Genomic DNA, 20,771 nt, shown 5'->3' with positions numbered 1-20,771 from the left:
CTTTCCAGATTTGGGAAATTTGTGCAATGCGGGAAAAAAATAAAGGCTAATTCTCACCACTACCTGTGCTCTCCTTTCTTCCTGGCACATACCTGTATGGTTTTTATTAGCTTTGCTTGGAGTTGCTTGAGACTACAAGACTAAGATCTGGACAATGCAGTGTGGGCAGAAGTGGCATTTACTGCCTCCCAGATCTGTCTACAAAATCTACAGGTAACTGCTGCCATTATCTCTCACCTTTCAAGTGGATGGAGAACACACTGGAAACTAAGATCAGAGGAGCCTGGAGTCCTAAATGACTGTGTGGAGGAGAGAATCCCCCCGACCCACATAGGACTGAGCTGTGAGTGAGAAATACCCTTGTCTTCCCATAAGCACCTGCAAGTTGGGTTGTCTGTTGTAGCAATTAGCCATCAGCTGAGAAGAAAAGTTCATTACAAACAAACAACATCAACAGCAAATCAATATTAGCTAATTTAACTTTTATTAAACAAAATTAATTTACACATGATCTCAACAGCAGCCAGAATGTTAAAGAACTGCAGAGGACCTCAGGGGTAAATAACAAGGAAACATATTTGGATTCCAGCCAAAGACAAGGAAAAATGGTATGTCCCATTCTTCCTCCATGGCCCACTCAAATCTCTGCAAAAACCACATGTCTTTCTGTGGACATGGTTTCAGGTAAGCACTAAGCAAGGATATATGTATAGATGGGCTTGGGTGGCCCTTCCCTTGATGAGTGTCACAATTATAATATCCATATAAACAGCGTGAGGGGGGACATGTCTGCAGAGCAAATACATGCAAGATTCCTAAGGCAGAAAGGACTTGGTGTATCCACACTATCAGGGAGGGTTGGGGCTAGAGTCTAGTGGATGCAGGTAAGGGGACACTGACGTGAGGTGGAGGCAGATGGAATAGGTCATTCCAAGCGTCAAAGGTCAGTATTAGAAGCTCAGCGGTTTATCTGATGAGCAAGGAGAAACAATAGAAAGGTCTTAAACATGATGATTACAGAATCCACATGGTGGCACAACTATAGAATAAATGAGGAGTGCCATAGGAAAGAGGCTCTTGGACTGTATAGAGCAGCTGGGAAGCTGTGGGTTGGAGAACATGGTTATTTGTAAAGGATGGAAGATACCAAAGTGCCTTTAAGGGGCTGAGAATGATCCCATGGTGAGAGAAGATCTGAAATGAGAGAGAAGGGAAGAAAAGATGGGATGCAGGAAGCACACTGAGGAACTGTACTGAGGCTGTAAATGAGCTGCCCCAGGAAAGGAAAAAGAGAAAGTGTGTGCAGAAGAATTAAACATTGAGGGTCCTGTGATGTGGAGATGAGGGGAAGACAAAGTTCTGGATCAAGGAAGGCAAGAGTGAGGATGGGAAGATAGTTTGAAGGGAAGAAAGGTACAAAATAATCAAATAGGAGACCAAGAGACCTGACTTGATCAGAAAGCTCTCAGGGCTGGCAGGCAGGGCTGCTGTAATAGGTACCATGCCCCTTTCTTTCCTATACCACATGGTATACCCAAGCTCCTGGTGTGGACCCCAATGCCCACCTGAATCTCTGCTGGAGCTACGCTGCCTACTCCTACAAGCTGGAGATGCCTGAGAAGTTAGGTGTCTCCCCACGCCAGCCCCCACCCCACCGGACCTCCTGCCCTATCATGAGGACCATTTTGATCTAGGCTGGAAGAGCTCTATCTGGGCATCTCTGGATCCCACAGCCTTAATGTTTTGGTCTCACTGCTTCACTTGCCTCACAGGTAAAATGGGAAGATGGATGAGGACATACAGTGAGTGTGTGACTCTCACACTAAATTGCAAAACACTAAAATCTAAGTTTCTATTGACTTCAAGTTCACTAGGGAGAATTTCAGTTGCCAGCTGGTGTACAGGAAAGTCTTCAGGGATGGAAATGATGTATATAGACCATGAAATCCTGAGTTTGTCAAGGCATTATTTTAGAGTCCTTTTACAGAAAAGAAAGCCATCTTCAGAAGGTAATTTTAAAAAAATCACTAAATACTTTCAAAGACAGGCCAAGAAACCCAGAACACTGGGGAGGGATCTCATCTCCCTCCACCTGTCAAGCTTTAGAAGTAGAGAAATGTTTTTTGAGCCATTTCTTGCCTTCACAGTACAGAGTCTCAATGCCAGGAGGGAGTGGATCCAACCAAGCAGATCATTGCCAGGAGCCAGCAGTCAGAATGGCAGAGCTTCAAAAAAGTAGGGAAAGCCTGGCTCCAATTCTTTAATATGAAAAAAAAAAGAGTAGGAGTTCCTATTGAGGCTCAGCAGATTAAGAACCCAACTAGTAACCATAAGGATGCAGGTTCAATCCCTGGCCTCACTCAATGGGTTAAGGATCTGGAGTGGCCATGAGCTGCGGTGTAGGTCACAGACATGGCTTGGATCTGGCATTGCTGTGGCTGTGGTGTAGGCCAGAAGCTGCAGCTCCAATTAGACCCCTAGCCTGGGAACTTCCATATGCTGTTTGGTGCAGCCCTAAAAAGAAAAAAGTGTTTTACACAACTATTTTCTCTGTATTAACTGTGTCCCACACTCTGAGAGCTTGTACACCCATTTTACAGATGTGTAAGTAGGAGGGCTTTCTCCAAGTGGAGGTAGGTCTCATGGGAATGTCTAGGGGCAGAAAAATCATTGGATACTGACCGTGCTGGATGGTCCATGAGTCCATCTCCCCAGCTCACCTGTGACCTTCCTGGACAAGGAACATCTCCCATCTGTTCTTGCAGACCAGGACCTAACCTGAAAAGCTGGAAGGCTTCACTGGGAACCCCTGGGAGGCTGTGTCCACACATGGTAGTATGCCCTTCTTTGTCACATGGCCCTCCTAGATGCTCCATGGCAGAGCCCAATCCACCATGCTCTAGAATGTGGCATCGTGTATGTTTAGAACCTCCTTGCATTTATCCTATTTGCTAAATCAGGGAGGATTTCAGCCATTCTGTCAAACACTTTTTTTCAGTCTCCCTCTCTCCCCTCCTGGGACTCTGGCAATACCTGTCTTAAGTCTTGTCTTCATGTCTCATTCATCCCTGAGAGTGCTTCTATCTTTTTTTTCCCCACTAAGTCACTCTTCTCTCTGCTTGGGTGAATTCCTAGATTCGGTCAAGTTCACTGGTCTTCTCTTTGTCACCTCTGTTCTTCTACTGAACCTATCTTGTAAGTTGACTCTCTGTTAGTTGGCAGGTTTTTTGTTTGGGTTTATTTTTGTGCTTGTTATACAGTTCTGTCATTTTCATGTGATTCTTTTTTATGTCATCTATTTCTTTGGTGACACAATAATTTGTTTCAAGAGAATTCATAGTTGCTTGGGGAAGCAGTTTGATGACAGCTGCCTTCAAACCCTTGTCCTCTGATCCCAGCACCCATTTCATCTCAGTGCTGGTGACTGTTGACTGTCATTTCTCACTCAAGCTGTGGTTGTCCTTGTTCTTGATGTGACAAGGGATTTTCCATTGTATTCTCTCAATACAAAGTAGCTATTGAGGTTTTTTTTTTTTCCCTCAGTACAGCAAAAACTGAAGTCCTACCAGTATTGAATGGTAAATACACAAATTTTATTTTTTAATTCCACTTTGAAGAGTTACATTTAATTTGAAAGTTAACAAATCTCTTTTTTTTTTTTTTTTGCCTTTTTTAGGGCCACACCCACAGCATATGGAGGATCCCAGGCTAGGTGTTGAATCAAAGCTGTAGCTACTGGCCTATGCCACAGTCATAGCAATTCGGGATCTGAGCTGCATCTGCGACCTTCACCACAGCTCATGGCAATGCCAGACCCTTAACCCACTGAGCAAGACCAGGGATTGAACCCAAGCCCTCATGGATACTAGTCGGGTTCATTAACTGCTGAGCCACGACTGGAACTCCAACAAATAATGGTTTTAATTTTAATTTTTTAAGTATAAAAAAGTTACCTTGATAGTGTATGATGACATAATGCTAATTGCTTGTAGGACAGCTAAATGTCCCTATAGAAACCTAATTCTTAGCTGCCTGCTGTCTTATAGCTAGAAAGGGATGTTCACCAAGCATGTCATTTGTACCTTGTTGCAGTGTACCTTGCAACTAATAAGCTAAGGAATCAACAGATATCAGGTGCATACACTGTTTGTAAAAACCACAAACTGAGAATTATAAATAGAGTTTAGTATTTGCTAATTTTATTCCACTCTTTTGTTATGTATATGTAGGGGAGTCATAGGGATTATAAAGTCAGTTGGAAAAAAGTTTAAAACCACATATTTTATGATAAGGGCCCTTTAATTTAAGATGATCAAAGTACTGATAGTATATATTTGCTGTGAAGTTACTTAATAAAGACCTGTTTCCATTAACTTGTCTGACCCTGGGCATTTGGGGTCTTATGAGTTTCTGGATCTCCTTTCCTCTTCTATTAGCAGGACTCCTCCGTTTCGAGTGTTATGATGTAAGGACCAGGGACATGTAAGTAAGGCTTCCCACTGGACCTTCGCCCTGTGCCTGGGTAGGGAGGGCATTCAGTTCCCTTCTGCCCTGATGGTACCTCCCCTGAGAACATGAGAATGTCACTCAGTTCTCTGAGGGGTCCTGCCAATGCTGGGGGAGGGGCCAGAAGGCAAGCCAGTACCCCCTCCCACCTTCTTGTTCTGGCTCATCATCTGAGCCAGGTGGCAGGAGAGGGTCAGCTCCCTCTAGGAGACCGACTGTTGAATCCAGCCCAGGACCTGCTCCTATATAATCATGGGCACGTTCCTTAAAGTGCCTGGGTCTCAGTGTCCTTTGACAGAAAACAGAAGAGGGCAATAGTATTTAATCGCTAGTTCTGTTATGAAGATCATATGAGCAAAATGTGGTCCATGGATCCTGGGAGACTCTTAGAAATGCAGAATCTCAGGCTGCTCCTCCAACCCGAGGAATGACACTCTGCATTTTGACAAGGTACCCAGAGGATTCCAGTGCATAGTAAAGTTAGAACGCCCTGATCCAAAACATTTGCAACCACAAGCAAAGAGCCATGATCTAAGTTGAAATATCCACAGCTGCCAACAATACAAGGAACCCCCAGCCTCAGACAGTCCCCTTACCCAAAGAAACATTTCAGCTAAGGACCCTGGGAAGGCTGGCCTCTGATCTAAATGCCATTGGGTATTCTAGAGGCTGATGGGCCTCTGCCCTCTCCCCCATCTTTCAAATGATGGCATTTTTATTACAGTTGACTTTTCTCCAAGAACATTTTCTTTGAGGTTTAGTGTTTACTTGCTGTTGTTGTTAAACTCATATCCAGTAATGAATGAAAAAGTACTTGAACAAAATGAGTCAGAATCTGTCAGACCCTAGAGGACAGATTCATATATGCATCACCTTTAGGGTGTTCATGGCAGGCCTTTTGTGTACAGTTAGAACTGGAGTAATGCATATCCCCCAGTTCTTCCATGATCCTCGCTTACGAGAACTACTGTCAAGCAGCATCCTTCCTGTCTGTTCACAGAGAGATCTGCTTTGCATTAAACTATCTTTGAAACAGGGCTTTGAATGATCATAGGAATGTGTTGTGACATACACAGAGAAAAGAAGGCCCCGAACACAAATCGCTCCGTTGTTGCCCACCTAGTTCCTTTTTGCTCTTGTGCCTTGAGAACATGGTAGCCAACATTTCAGATCAGGAAAGGTCCCACTTGATAACCCCCAGGATCCAATGCTCTCCTCCTCTTTGCTGCTCAAAGGACAGAAATGGTGTTGGATAAAATTCAGAACTCACAGAGCAAGAGAGAAAAGCAGCACCTTGCCTTTCAGGCACGGAGACTTTTGAATTGATTAGAACCACTCTATCACCTCTGTTTGCTCTTGCATATCACCAGGAAACCCTCAGGAGATCTGAACAGCAGAATCCATAATAAAGCCAATGTCTTAGCACAGGTTGGGGTGATGGGGGCGTATACATAGGTTTCTCCTGCAAGCAATGGGAGAGCCACACTGGAGGGCACCAGACACAAGGTTGGACCTGGAGCAACAAGAGGCCACTTGCTCCATCCCCTCTCGTCAGCCCCTGCCTGGTTTGACATGCAGCCCTCTTGTCTACACATCTCTAGGAAGAACATCCCAACAGCTGTCCCTAGCAAACCCTTTACAGGTTCTCCAAAGCTCTCAAATGCCTACGCCCTGGGTTTCCTTGCTTGTTTGTCTCCCCTGACATCAAACTCTAATAATTCTGCAGCAACTTCCTTTTGTCCCTCCTTTTGCGGGTCCGATCTTAACACCACCTGCTGTGTGGAGACCTTCCTCATGCATCTCAACTTTCCAGCAGGGGCAGATAGCATCACTCCTCTTAGTGTCTTGTTTGTTTTTGCAGGAAATGAGGGCACATGGGCAGTGTCTTTGCTCCTGAAATGCAGTATTTAAGCTTTTGGGGCCTGATTTTCCATTTGAGAAATGTCGTCTACGTTGCTGTAGAACTGGTCTATCTTTTCAAACAAAAATAAAAAATGGGCTCTGGGTCATAGGGCGGCACATCCAAGGATATGACTGGGTGGGTGGGGGGGTTCCTCAAGTAGATGACTGAGGAATCCTATTTCATTAGAAAAAGGAAGAAGAAAAACGGAACACAGTGGGCTTCGCTGTAGCTGCTGCTATCTTGCCTATGTGCAGCTGTAGGCTTCCCAGAGGCTTTCCAGTGAATACACACCCCCTGAGCTTAGGGAATGCGTGTTCGATGTGATCACTGTGGTGACCTCTAGGTGAAGTCCTACTGTGCACACGAGCTGCAGTCCCTGCCCATTGTCTCACTCTGTCCTCACAGGAACCAGGAGGCGGGTAGCACCTGCTCCATCTCTGACAGTAAAAGATAGGGGAGATCTGGACCAGCTAGCAGCCTCATCCTGGACCAGCCAGGGTGCAGTACGGAGAATGAGACGCCAGGGGTGGAGGGGGTGGTGCAGGACCAGGCAGAGTCACAAGGCAGGCGAGAAAGCTGCTGCTCCAGCTAGAGTCGGACATGCCACTGACTGTGGTGGGGGATATGCCCTTGTGGGTTTCGAACCCTGATCTGCAGAACTGGGAGACCTTCAACCGGTGGTGGAGGGAGTGAAGAAGACAAAGGCTCGGGACTCCCACCTCATCTATCCATCTGGGCAACTCCTACCCGGTTTCACACATTGGACCTCTGCACAAGTTTTCATCTAAAACAAAGTTTCAGGAGCTCCCATCATGGCTCAGCAGAAACGAATCTGACTAGTGTCTATGAGGATGCAGGTTCGATCCCTGGCCTCATTCAGTAGGTTAAGGATCTGGCATCACTGTGAGCTGTGGTGTAGGTCACAGACGGCGCCCAGATTCTGTGTTGCTGTGAGCTGTGGCATAGACCCCTAGCCCGGGAACTTCCATATGCCACGTGTGTGGCCGTAAAAAGCAAAAAATTAAATAACTAAATAAACAAATAAATAAATAAAACAAAATTTTATTCATTTAAAAAAAATAGTCAAAATTGCCAGGCCTGCAGGATAACATTCAAAGTCCCAGCGGAGCGTGCCAGGCTCCCTAGACCTGGCCCTTTCCCTCGGGCACTGAGAGCAGCCTATGCTCCTGCCCTGTGCCTCCCTGTGTGTCCATCTCTCTCCCTCACCCCATGAGCTCCCCTTTCGAGGTTCTCTCTCCTGCCAGGATTAGAACTGTCCTCCTCTCCTCTGCCATCCTGGCTCTGTGGCTTCCTCACTGCATCCTGGCTGTGTAGGCTTCGCCATGCAACCAGGGCTCTTTGCTGGCCAGAGCCCGTACCCCCTATAATCTGGCTCCCAGTGTCACCCAGGCTCTAGGATAGAGTGACAGCTGATGGCTGTGTGTGTGGACCTAAATAGGGAGGGGTATAGGCCAAAACCTAGCCGTTGGTGACCAGGGCAAATCAGATCCATCATTAATCTGGTGGGTCTTAATTTCTCCCTTGACTCTCTCATTCCCCTTGGAGGCAACTGAAGATCTTTTCTATTTTTTGGACTATTACAGGTAATCCTTTGGGAGACTCAGCAGAGGATTTTTAAAAATGTTTATTTAGTAACTCTTTTTTTTTAATCTTTTTTTTTTTAAGGGCCACACCCGAGGCATAAGGAGGTTCCTAGCTAAGGGTCAAATCAGAGCTGTAGCTGCCAGGCTACGCCCCAGCCACAGCAACACCAGATCCAAGCTGGGTCTGCGACCTATGCCACAGCTCATGGCAACACTGGATCCTTAACCCACTGAGCAAGGCCAGGAATTGAACCCACATCCTCACGGATACTATTTGGGTTACAGCTGAGCTATGAGAGGAACTCCTATTTAATAACTCTTTTTTTTTTTTTTTTTTTTTGTCTTTTTGCTATTTCTTTGGGCCGTTCCCGCGGCATATGGAGGTTCCCAGGCTATGGGTCTAATCGGAGCTGTCGAAGCAACGCGGGATCCGAGCAGCGTCTGCGACCCACACCTCATGGCAATGCCAGATCCTGAACCCACTGAGCAAGGGCAGGGATCGAACCCTCAACCTCATGGTTCCTACTCGGATTCATTAACCACTGCCCCACGACGGGAACTCCAAATAACTCTTAATCTTTACTCAGTAGTTGGCTTCTGACAACAACTGATATTTATTTATTTATTTATTTATTTTTGACTAGGGCTTGGAAAAGAGGCTACGCACACCCTCCACAGGCTGGGGGTGACCTGCTAGTTTGATCTCACCTATATTTGAATGTTACTTCTGAACATAGTTAGTTTATCCCTGAGGAGGAACTGAAATCACAGGGAGAAACATTTTGTCCATTGTGGTTTGAAAAATATGACACATAAAATGCCTTTGCAACATTTCAATCTTTTGTTTAGAAGACTAGTACCTAGATGTCAGTTGTAGGAAACTAGAGGGATGAACAAAGCACGGCTTCACTAAGTGCACATTGATCAGTTCTAACAAAGCGCTGAGGACTGAAGCAACTGCCCCATCCCGGACACACACAGCCTCAACTTATAGGGAAGCCTTGAGTGTGTTTTTGAGAAGTGAGGGCTTGAATAGGCTGAGAAGAGAGAGAAGAAAAGGGAGAAGTTTCATTCGTTTTAGTAGGACTGTTTTTCAGATCATAGGTGGGCAGGTTATTAAAATGGAAATATCGCATCAACTTGTTAGAAATACGGCCCAACAGCTCTTTTGTCAGGAGGAGGCCATCATACACTAAAGTTGGTGGTCAGGTACCCCATCCTCCAGATTCTAAAATAGATCCCATGAGGAACTTGCTGCTACAGGATAGTATAGTAAAGCGAAGCCAATCTCAAACTTAACCCAACCAACCGCCTAACCTAGTGCTATGAACAACAATGGCTTGAGAGAGAGAGATGAGAGAGAGAGAGAGAGCAGAGCAGAGAGAAGAGGCTGGTTCCACCCTGCCTGGTTTTGATTTGTGGAGTTCACTGCGACTCTCAACTTTTTCTCAATATTTTTCTCAGTTTCACGGAAATAGTGTTAAAATCCCCAGTTAGAGGGAAGCAGTTCAGCATCCCATTGATTCAAGCTTTCTGCAGAAGAAGATGCAGGAAAGCAGAGGGAAAGAGCACCATATGTGCTTCCTAAGAGGAGGCAGAGCCCTGAAACCAGCACCAGGGGGGATGGCCTCAAGATCAGGCCCTTCCCCACCTCATAGGTGAGGAAAAGAGCCCCCTTCCCCCAAAACGAACACAGTCTTGAGCACCAGGCACCAAAGGGAACCAAGTCCCTCCACAGGCTGATAATCAGAGAGAAAGATACTGTCCTTCTCACAGACTTCTTTCTGTAAGAGATGCCTCTGGAAATGAAGCAGTAAGGAGTTATACACTTAGTTGCATCTGAAAAAACAGCAGCAACAACGCATGCACACATTTCTCCATGTGTGAAGATAAGGATAGAAAGGAAAAGGGTGTGTGGAGATGTCTAGAGAAGTTATAAAAAATAAAGTCTTCCTTTATTTGTCTGTTTATTCATTCAATATTTATGGACCACCTACTTCGTGCCAGGCCCTGGGACAAGGACCAAGTACACAATACTGATCAAAAACCCACCTAGTTCATGGCAGTCTGGAGTTTACAATCCACTGGAGGAAACATCATTGCATCAGGTAATTGACACAAACACATGTGAAGCTGCAAAGAAGACAAGTGTCAGGAACAGGAGGAATAATCTTCCTTAATGACCTGTGGCGGGGCAGCAGGGGTGACCTCAGATGGGAGGTGGCAGAAGGCATGCCAGAAACCAACATGGCAGCCACCAATTTCAGCCAAGTCAAGAGGCCATGTTGGGGGGCATCACCTGGGGAGAGGGAAACACCGCCCCCCCCAACCCCACCCCCATGGACCCTGCCATAGTTCGTATGGGTAAGGCAGACAATTTCAACATGCAGCCAAGATTGGGAAGCAATGGCTGGAGAAAGAGAAGGAACCCCAGTGGGGGTGGGGGAGGAGGAGGTGCAGGTCTGAGGTGAGAGAGAGGGCACATGATCAGAGAAGCATTTTCCAAAGACCAAAGAGTCTTCCGGCATCCAGACCACAGCGAGGAGGCTAGAGCAAGAGGCTGCATGAGTTCACAGACCCACGACCAAAAGGAGCAGCCAAGGATTTCCAGCTAAAATGGGAAAAATACACACCCCCAAGGGAGAGTCCCTGACTGAGTTTGCGCCCATTTCCCTTCCTTGCTCCAGATCTGGTGCATTCAGCTGGCTGCAAGAGTACAAGAAAATCTTAGGATACCTGATGGGGTGTTTGTTTTGCAAAGGAGGTGTCATGATTCAGGAGGTCTTACGGGTGTGGCCATATGGAAATGCTATTCATGTAAGTGGCAGACAATTGAAACCATGCAATGACAATGGTAGCCATTGTCTTGTTTAGTGGAACATTAGCCTCCCCAGCCTGTTCTAACTGCCCTCCTAACTTGTCCTCTGTGCCCCTCCCCCCAACTCAAGTCTATGCCCAAGCAGTTACACCATGGACTCCTCCTAAGAGCATCTGTTTTTTTACCTCACTACTTAGAAATATCTGCTACATCCACATTGCCAAAAAGGCAGATCATGCCCCCTGATCTGTAGGACATTCTGCAAAAAAAAAGTTCATTGCTAAGCTTGGGAGAGGCCGGTGGCCACTGGCCACTCCAAACCCTCCTCCTTGACTTCCACCAGCTTTACCGCTCTCTCCACTCTCAAACCGCCGGCCAGCATCCTCTGATCTCTGCACTGCCCACCAGCCTGCTATCTTTCCTTCCTTTCCTGTCCATCCTCCCCCATGGCACCACTTGCTTTTGGATGCCTACATCCAATGGCTTGGCTTTTATTGTCATTCCCTCCAAGAAGTGTGGGGATTTCCTTCGTGACCAGCCTGTATCCTGTTTCATGTTATCTCTGGCTCTTCAGTTGTTTCCGGTTCTGCTTCCTGCTTTCTCTGGGGCCAAATACCTTTCTTTATTTTTCCTTTATTTAGAAATGTCTGGCTTCTGAACCCTTGGGTTTGCTAGAAAGCTGACTTCCAGACGATCAGCGGGGGGGTGGGGGGGAATGATAATAATATCTTGAATGTATCTGGTTTCTCTCTCTTAGAAGCTCGCGTGCATTCCATACATGTGATCTCATTAGCCTCCCAGCATCTCTGCAAACTAGGGAAGTGACAGGTGTTTACAGGGAGGGCACCGGCCTTAAGTAAGCTCTGCTCAATCATAGGGTGAGTCACAAGGACTTAAATAGAAACTGCTTTAGTTGCAATTCACTTCTTTTTCTCCTTAGTTGATTGGCAAAATGTTATAGCTTTATATATTTTAACCAACAAATGGATGTTTATCCCACCCAGGTAAGCATATTCCAAAATCTCTGGTGGCTCACCCACTGGGACCAGATGAAGTCAGCATTCTTTTGCCTGGTAGAGTTGGTTCCCCATGTAGGAGCTCTTTGGTCCATGCCAGGCCTACCCACTTTTGTCAGCCCTTCACCCTCCCCCCTTGAATTGCATGGAATTTTCAGGACTTGTTGATGCTTCTAGATGTACCACCCTCAGCTTGGGAGTGTGGCAAACCTCAGCCCAAGTGCTACGTATGACTTTTCTCTTCCAGATTCATTCTCCTTGGCTCCTTTTATCTCTGTATATGTTCCCCAGAAAATCACAATCATTTTATTTGATCATAATTCTTTCTATCTATGGTTTTAGTTATTCAGCTGAGAGCAGAGAACATGCCTTTTCATCTATATTTCCAGCTGGAGTGGTGTTCCACTAGAGCTGTGCCCCAAAGTACTTATGCACTCAAAGCCGCCATGATTTCTGAATCAGGAATTTGGAAAGAGAGGGGTCAGAGTCAGGTGTCAACCAAAAGCTCACTGGGCTGGCCATTCTTGAAGGCTCACTCACATGGCTGGCAGATGATGGTGACTGTTGGCGACAGCTGAGCAGAGCTGTCAACTAAAGTCTGTATTCATGACCTCTTTGGCATGGTGATTTGAGACCATCAAACTTCCCTCATGGACCCTGGCTTCCTGTAGAGCCAGGGTCCCTGAAGAACCAGGCAGAAGGCATGGCTTTGCTGGTCTCACTGTGGAAGTCACACAGCGTCACTTCCACCACATACTATTGATTACAAGTGAGTCATGAAGCCAGTTCAGATAAAGGTGGGAATTAGACTCAACTTGGGAACAGGGGAGTGTTAAGCTCACCTTGCAGAAGAGCACATAGGAGCTATTGTTTCAGAATTCTTTAGAAAATACAACCTATAACAAGTGGCATGTGCTCCATAGATGATACTGAATGACCATAAATGAAGCAGATCTCCACCTTTATGACTCAGAATGAACTTATAACTGTGGTGACAACACTTCCAAAAGGTGCTCAGGCAGCAATCCCAAGGCTTGCTCCTTGAACTTGCATCTATAGCCCCCAGAATCTTGTTAAAAAGGGAGATTTCAGTGTCCCCATCCAATTGAAATCTCTGAGGGTAGGATCAAATGTGTATATTTTAAGCAAGCCCTCAACCCTGGAAAATTCTAGAGAATTGTACAGAAAAGATGGAGAAAAGAATCGGTAAGGAGTTCTAAAAGATAGCCCACATAAAACATCCCTCCAGAGCTCAGTGATTGGAAACAACAACCATGTCTTATCTCACTGTTCCTGTGGATCAGGATTCAGGGCATGGCTTTGTGAGCTGTCTCTGACCCAGGATCTCATACAGGCTGTAGTCGGGGTGTTGGTTGGGCTGCAGTCAGCTCAAAGTTGGCTTTGGGAAAGAGCAGCTTCTGAGGTTGCCCACATGGCTGCTGGCAGGTCCAGAGAACAAGTTGTGAAGACCAAGAGAGACCCAGATAAAAGTCACCATCTTTTTACAACCTAATCTCAGAAGTGAAATCCCAACCCTTTTGCCTTATCCTATTTGTCAGAACCAAGCTGCAGGCCCCGCCCACATTCGAGGAGTGGGAACCACACAGGAGTGTGTGTACCAGAAGGTGAGGGTTCCTGGGCCATCCTAGAGGCTGTCTGTCACAAGTTGCAGAGGTGGGGATTGAGTGCAGACCATCAAGAAGTCAGTTGTAGGAAACTAGAGGGATGAACAAAGCATGGCTTCACTAAGTGCACATTGATCAGTTCTAACAAAGCGCTGAGGACTGAAGCAACTGCCCCATCCCGGACACACACAGCCTCAACTTATAGGGAAGCCTTGAGTGTGTTTTTGAGAAGTGAGGGCTTGAATAGGCTGAGAAGAGAGAGAAGAAAAGGGAGAAGTTTCATTCATTTTAGTAGGACTGTTTTTCAGATCACAGGTGGGCAGGTTATTAAAATGGAAATATCGCATCAACTTGTTAGAAATACGGCCCAACAGCTCTTTTGTCAGGAGGAGGCCATCATACACTAAAGTTGGTGGTCAGGTACCCCATCCTCCAGATTCTAAAATAGATCCCATGAGGAACTTGCTGCTACAGGATAGTATAGTAAAGCGAAGCCAATCTCAAACTTAACCCAACCAACCGCCTAACCTAGTGCTATGAACAACAGTGGCTTGAGAGAGAGAGATGAGAGAGAGAGAGAGAGCAGAGCAGAGAGAAGAGGCTGGTTCCACCCTGCCTGATTTTGATTTGTGGAGCTCAGTGCGACTCTCAACTTTTTCTCAATATTTTTCTCAGTTTCACGGAAATAGTGTTATAATCCCCAGTTAGAGGGAAGCAGTTCAGCATCCCATTGATTCAAGCTTTCTGCAGAAGAAGATGCAGGAAAGCAGAGGGAAGAGCAAAGGGAAAGAAAAATGCACACCAAAAAGGCCAAAATAATCTAGTCTGGAAGAAGAGACACACTGAGGACAAGGTTGGATGTGAATGTGCTGGACCACATTGAACACATGTAGTTCTCAACAAGAATCCAGAGAACACACACTTTGCACCAGGACTATGCTAACCATCTAGGGAATAATAATTGCACAATGTGGACCTATGCTCACAGTGTTAAAGCTCCACTTGATCTTCCCCCACAGAGTTCTGAGTGAGAACAGAGCCCAGACACTGAATGCTGCTCTCCTTCTTCTCAAGCTCAGCTAAGAGAAGAAGCTTCTCCGTGACAGTCCCCTTGCAGAGAAAGCAAATACAGAGGAACTGGAAGCCAGGCATCATACAGGAGGTTCACACACGGACCTGTCTCAAGCTTGGATCCCTTGGTCTTCCAGATCATGCACCTTGAGCTCAGGAAGAACAAATGAGTAAATATAGGACAGGACATGAACCCCACAAACCTTCCTAAACTTACCAGTCATTAAGAATGACCAGTTTTCAGGATCATGTGTGATCCAGCAATCCCTCTCCTGGGCATGTATCAGCAGAAAAATATAATTCAAAAAGATACATGCACCCCAATACTCACTGCAGCACTATTTACAATAGCCAATAGATGGAAGGTTCCTAAATGTCCACTGACTGAGGAATATATAAAGATGTAGTACATATATGCAATGGAATATTACTCAGCCATAAAAATGAGTGAAATAATGTCACTTGCAGCAAAGTGGATGGATCTAGAGATTATCATACTAAGTGATGTAAGACAAAGACAAATATCATATGATGTCACATATGTGGAATCTAAAAAAAAATCATACACGTGAGCTTAAATACAAAACAGAAATAGATTCACAGACATAGAAAACAAACATACGGTTACCCAAGGGGAAGGGGTGGGGGGAGAGATTAGTTAGGAGTTTGGGATTAACATAAACACATTACTATATATAAAGTAGATTACCAATAAGTACCTACTGCATAGCACAGGGAACTATACTGAACATTTTATAATAATCTATAAGAAAAATATCTGAAAAAATATGTATAACTGAATCACTTTGCTGTACACCTGAAACTAACACAACATTGTAAATCAACTATACTTTAATTTAAAAAAAAAAAGAAGACCAACTTTCATGAGGAGAAAGTTGCAGCCCCCACAACACTCCCACCTTTTCTGGAAGAACTATCATAGATTGCAAGCTTTTCGAGCTTTAATATTCAGTATCATTCAGGCTCCCAAGTGAGTTCTGAGGGTGTGCCTTCCTCCCTGCAGAAGCCTCATCCAGAATGGACACAGCTGCCCACCACTATCCCTCGTGGCCTGAGTCCCTCACCCCAGGTGGAGAGCAGCCTTTGCAGCAGATGTCAGAGGAACAGAGGGAACTGCTGGGTGGCCCTGGCTTCCCGGTGCTCCCTCTGAGGAGCAGGCACAGTCCTCTCTTCCCACCCCTCTGCTGCTCTCCTCTGCCCTCTGAATCCAGACCATCTGCTTATTTAGCGCTAAATTATACTCCAATTTCCATGTGTTCTTTCCATCAAAGTACTTGACTTCCTCCCAATAAGAAATCTAAAATCACTTCAGTTTTAGACTGATGAAACATCGTTCTTTTTATTTTATTTTATTTGTATTAGAGTATGGTTGATTTACAGTGTTGTGTCAATTTCTGATGTACAGCATAGTGACCAGTCATACATACATATATATATATATATATATATATATATATATATATATATATGTATTCTTTTTCTCATACGATCTTCCGTCATGTTTTATTCCAAGAGATTGGATATATTTCCCTGTGCTGTACAGCAGGACCTCATTTCTTATCCATTCTAAATCTAAGAGTTTGCATCTACCAACCCCAAACTCCCCGTTCATCCCACTCCTGGGCATAATATCCCAATAAAGCTTCCATTCAAAAAGATACATGCACCCTTATGTTCATTGCAGCACTATTCACAATTGCAAAGACATGGACGTAACCTAAATGTCCATAGACAGATGAATGGATTAAAAAGATGTGGTATGTATATACAATGAAATACCACTCAGCCATAAAAAAAATACCATTTTCAGCAACATGCATGCAACTAGAGATTCTCACACTAAGTGAAGTAAGTCAGAGAGAGAACGACAAATACCGTATGATGACACATACCATTCTTTAGCCACAACCAAGATTAAGGAATAAAAGGTCCCTCTTTGATGAGACTGGGTCTGTTGAAATGTGTTGCTTGGCTCAGGGATGGTGTCTTTCTGCAAGTTGGGATTAGCACCGTTTTCAAAAACAGCAAACTGGGTGTCATTTCTAGCTCTCCCTCCCCCCCACGTCTCAGGGACCTGTGCCAGATTCTCTTTCATCCCCAGTATAGAATGGAGTCATCTTCAAACACCTCAGCCACTGCACACACCAATAAAAGGAAGAAGCAGGAACTGGGGGTAAAAGCCTCAATACATTGGAATAAGAATACCTGTGGCTAGCTTGCCATTTTTGTTACTTTGAGGATCAAATGAGGTGATTGGGTGAACTTGCCAGGGAACAATAAAGTACCACACAAACGCAAGCTCACGAGGAAACACCATCTGGGTTCTGAAAGAGTTGGGCTCAGTACTAGTGTTGTTCCGCCATAGGATCCTGGGCAAGTGAGGTAGAGTCTCCAGGGCCCCAGCATTCTCAGCACATGGTTCTGGGCACACAAGACCCATCACACTGTTCTCGCTAGAGTGAGCTCTCAAGGCATCTCAGCTTTGGCCCTTGGCTCTGAACTGCCCTCCATTTCCCAGATACATATTTCATACAAACACATGGTGCCCATCAGAAGTCCTCTGCGGGTGCCTGTGCTGATGGGGAGGAAGCATGACCAACATGAGGGGAGCAACTCCAGGCTCCAGCATCCTTGGCCATCTTTACAAAGGCCACGGAAGGAAGCAACACCAAAGAAAGGGTCCATTTTAGGAGCTGTTGCTACCGATTAGAATGGGTGGGTCCTTTGAGAAAGAAGCAGTCTTTGAAATCAGAGTCATTGTCCAACCAGCCTCCCTATTAATGCATGTTTCACTATAACCAGATTGATCTCTGACCTCCTACAACTGATTTTTGCTCTCTTGGGCAGCTGCCAACTCTCAAAGTGCATGGCTCCCTGCCAGGTGTGAACACAGACAGCCCGTACTTATTTCAGTGTGAGATGGACAACATGAACCATCACCCCCGCTGGATCCCAACCAGTGTGACTGGCAGCTAAAGAATAGAGGCCTCAAAGTCCAGGGGTGGGGGGTGGGCAGTGCGGCATCATGGCCAAAAGGGCAGCAAGGCCAGGACATTCCCAGAGTGGACTGTGGACCTAGGAGGGCTGGGCAGGGATGGCTCCATGCTATGCAAGTTGGCAAAGCCAGGGTTCAGATTTTTGAGCCCTAAAGCCCTCACTATGGTGACTTGGAGATATGACCTTGAATCTGGGGTTGGGAAGATGCCTTTCCTGTGATACCTCATGGAAGTATGCTTCCTTGTGTTAGCATCACTCACCTTCTCTGTTTCCTTCCTGCTCTTCAAATGCTGCCTGTTTCAGTGTTCTCCACAACATGGACAGTCACCGGAGCCAAAGATCAATAGGCATCTGAATTTAGAGTTGAAGCAGCCCAGTGGCAGGGAGATGGAGAGGGGGTGTGATTCAGCAGCCCGTGCAGAGCAAAGCGGGGTGGAGGAGCCCTCCCCAGAGCATCTGGGGCTGCCGTGCTCACAGCAGACCCAGGGCTTTTCCGGGGGGTCAGGTGACAAGGAGGTGAGGCAGCAGGCAGCAGGTAGAGGTGGAGGAAGATTGCAATTCCTTGGTTTCTTTTCTTTCTTTCTTTCTTTCTTTCTTTCTTTTTGCCTTTTTTGCCATTTCTTGAGCAGCTCCCGTGGCATATGGAGGTTCCCAGGATAGGGGTCAAATTTCAGAGCTGTAGCCGCCAGTCTACACCAGAGCCACAGCAACGCGGGATCCAAGCCGCGTCTGCAACCTATACCACAGCTCACGGCAACACTGGATCCTTAACCCACTGAGCAGGGCCAGGGATCGAACCCGCAACCTCATGGTTCCTAGTCAGATTTGTTAACCACTGAGCCATGTGGGGAACTCCCCGCATTTCCTTCGTTTCTAAGCCTTTCCTGGGAATGAGTTATTCTGCACTTCCTGTGTGTGAAGTGGAGATCTGAGGTTGAAGGAATTCTCCATGACCAGCCACAGGGAGGAGAAGACACTGCAGGTAGCAGTGCCCTAACCCAGTCCCCTACAGTGCCCAGTAAGAATGTGACTTGTTCATTCAGGTTGTATAGGAAAAGTAACAGAGTCACCACCCACTCTCGTCACACCCTTTTTAGAAACATTTCTCCGTACTTGGCCACTGGTGGGGATTTAGAGAATGAGCTTCAATCTCAGACAAGAAGATGCTATGAGTACCAAAGTCTATTTCAATTTGGACAGTAATAAACAAACAGACAAAAATAAGTTTAAAAATAAGTCACTAGTATTACGAGTATTGATGAGAGCAAATTGCATCTAACCCAGCACGAGCACAGGCATTTGCGGTCAATGACCGGAGTTGTTAGTAAAACAGAAACATTTTGTACTGGCACGTGCTCAGGCCAGCTCAGTCTGCTCACTTGTTTTGAGGACGGTTTGGTCAGAAAGTGAACCCCTGGGCTCTGTGGATGCCGCTTCACTCAAAATGTGCCTTGGCTTGGAACCAAGGAAGATGTTTGGGCAAAACCTTCTGTTTAATGAATGTGCTTGTCAAAGTTCCGTGAAGCATGAGAGAGGAAGGAAGTGTCCCTGCTTGGGGTCCAAGCTCCCTTCCCTTCTCCAAAGCCCCAGTGTTCCCTCTCTGATCACCAGCAAACCACCCCACAGCCTCAGGCAGGTCTTTTCTTTCTACTGTGAACTTTCCTCTTCCCTTTCTTTTTGTTTAATGTTTAAAATTTATTTTTCATTTTTTAATTATTTTTTATTATAGTCGATTTACAATGGTCTCAATTTTTGCTGTACACCAAAATGACCCAGGTATAAATAAATAAATAAATATATATATTATACATTCGTATACAAATTATACATTTATATACAAATTATACATTTATAATTTATAATTATACAATATTATACCTTTATTATACAAATATGTATACATTCTTTTTCTCACATTATCCTCCATCATATTCCATCTCAGGTGAGTATGTGTAGTTCCCCGTGCTCTACAGCAGGACCTCATTGCTTATCCATCCTCTTCCCTTCCTTAAATTGGCTGTCCCCTGAGAACACCAGTCCCCCCCCCACACACCCATCTTTCCTCCTGTCCCTTACCTTACTGAGCGCTTGGAGGTGAGGCTGGTGTTTTCCTAGCAGGGGCTTTGATGCTGCTTCTAAAGGGTTAGTTAACCTTCAGCCTCTTGGGAAAGACTTTGGCACCCCATTAGTCTCCACCACTCCCTCCCCCCCATTTTTAAAGGCAGCAGGCAGCTCTCCTTATCATATAATCCAAACGGGACCAACTAAGGGTCTTGGACAATGGTGGGAGGATGAGGGAAGGATGAAGTCAGTGACGACTGATGAGTGCTCTCTTTGCCTGGCTCGGGTCATGCAGCTGTTTCTCCCTCCCCAGGTAGAGCCACCAGAGCATCTGCATGCTGAGAAAACCTCAGAAAGAGATGATCTCCCAGCCAACCAATCAAAGACAATGAAAGCAAGATGTGGAACCAAGGAATGCCACATGCTCAAGGCGCCATCCATGGATGAGCCTGCATGCACGTGGGTGAAACAGAGGTCTCATCTTGTGTATCACCTCTGATAGGTAAGCAGGGGCTGCCCAGTGTCCTGTGCTGAGGATTTCAAGGCTACCGTGGCCTCCAGAGGGTTCAGGGAGTGAGGCTGTCGTCTGGTAAGGTAGGACAGTGGGGATAGATGGGCTTGTGGTTGATCTTGGTTTAGAGCCACATAAGAGGCTTTCCAGGTTGATGATGTAGCCTGCCCACTCCAGCCTCAAATCCGCTTCATGCACACTCCCTTCTTTTCCACACCTACCCCTTCTGAGGCCAGGCTCTCCACGCAGGTTGACTCCAGAATGTGCCTGCTGCTGGGATCCTTAAATAACACACATTGTGACTTCGATTCTCGATAGTAGAGTGGCTGGTTGCACAGAGCAATTATGACAAAGCTACAAGCTGTTCTGTTTAGGGAGAAGACACAACTCCTTCACTTGTTCCCAGTCCATCTGGCCAACACGATTCCACGAACCAAGGCAAAGTAAGGCAGGCTGGTCCCCGTGATGCCAGACATATGAGCAGCCGTTCCGGGATAGCTAGTGAGGCCAGCCCCCACTGTATCACGGGACCACGAACACTGCTGGCCTGGCCGCCTCCTGTTTCCAAAACAAAAAGCTGGACACGGTCTCCTCACTTCCCAGAGGATGAAGCAACACGTGGTCAGCTGCTCTCTGAC

General features: G+C 45.9%; 1 long non-coding RNA gene across 3 annotated transcripts in view; it reads right to left on the bottom strand.

Annotated features, from left to right (window-relative positions):
* The window catches only part of LOC106505879 (uncharacterized), a 127,050-nt gene that overhangs the window by 68,588 nt on the left and 37,691 nt on the right, over positions 1-20,771 (bottom strand). Inside the window, exon 3 of one of the 3 annotated variants that reach the window (XR_014826388.1) lies at positions 471-2,258. The exons of the other annotated variants lie outside the window; for them this stretch is intronic. This is a non-coding gene — a long non-coding RNA (uncharacterized LOC106505879). Of the gene's footprint in view, positions 1-470; positions 2,259-20,771 lie in introns of those variants that run through there. 3 annotated transcript variants of the gene reach the window in all.

Source organism: Sus scrofa, chromosome 14 (assembly GCF_054392235.1).
Source record: "Sus scrofa isolate SSC_HxYL_T2T_F1_AM1 chromosome 14, Sscrofa_HxYL_maternal_Yorkshire_Landrace_v2.0, whole genome shotgun sequence".
NCBI lineage: Eukaryota > Metazoa > Chordata > Mammalia > Artiodactyla > Suidae > Sus > Sus scrofa.
The sequence above is the reverse complement of the archived record's forward strand: the minus strand, read 5'-3'. Positions and strand labels throughout refer to the sequence as shown.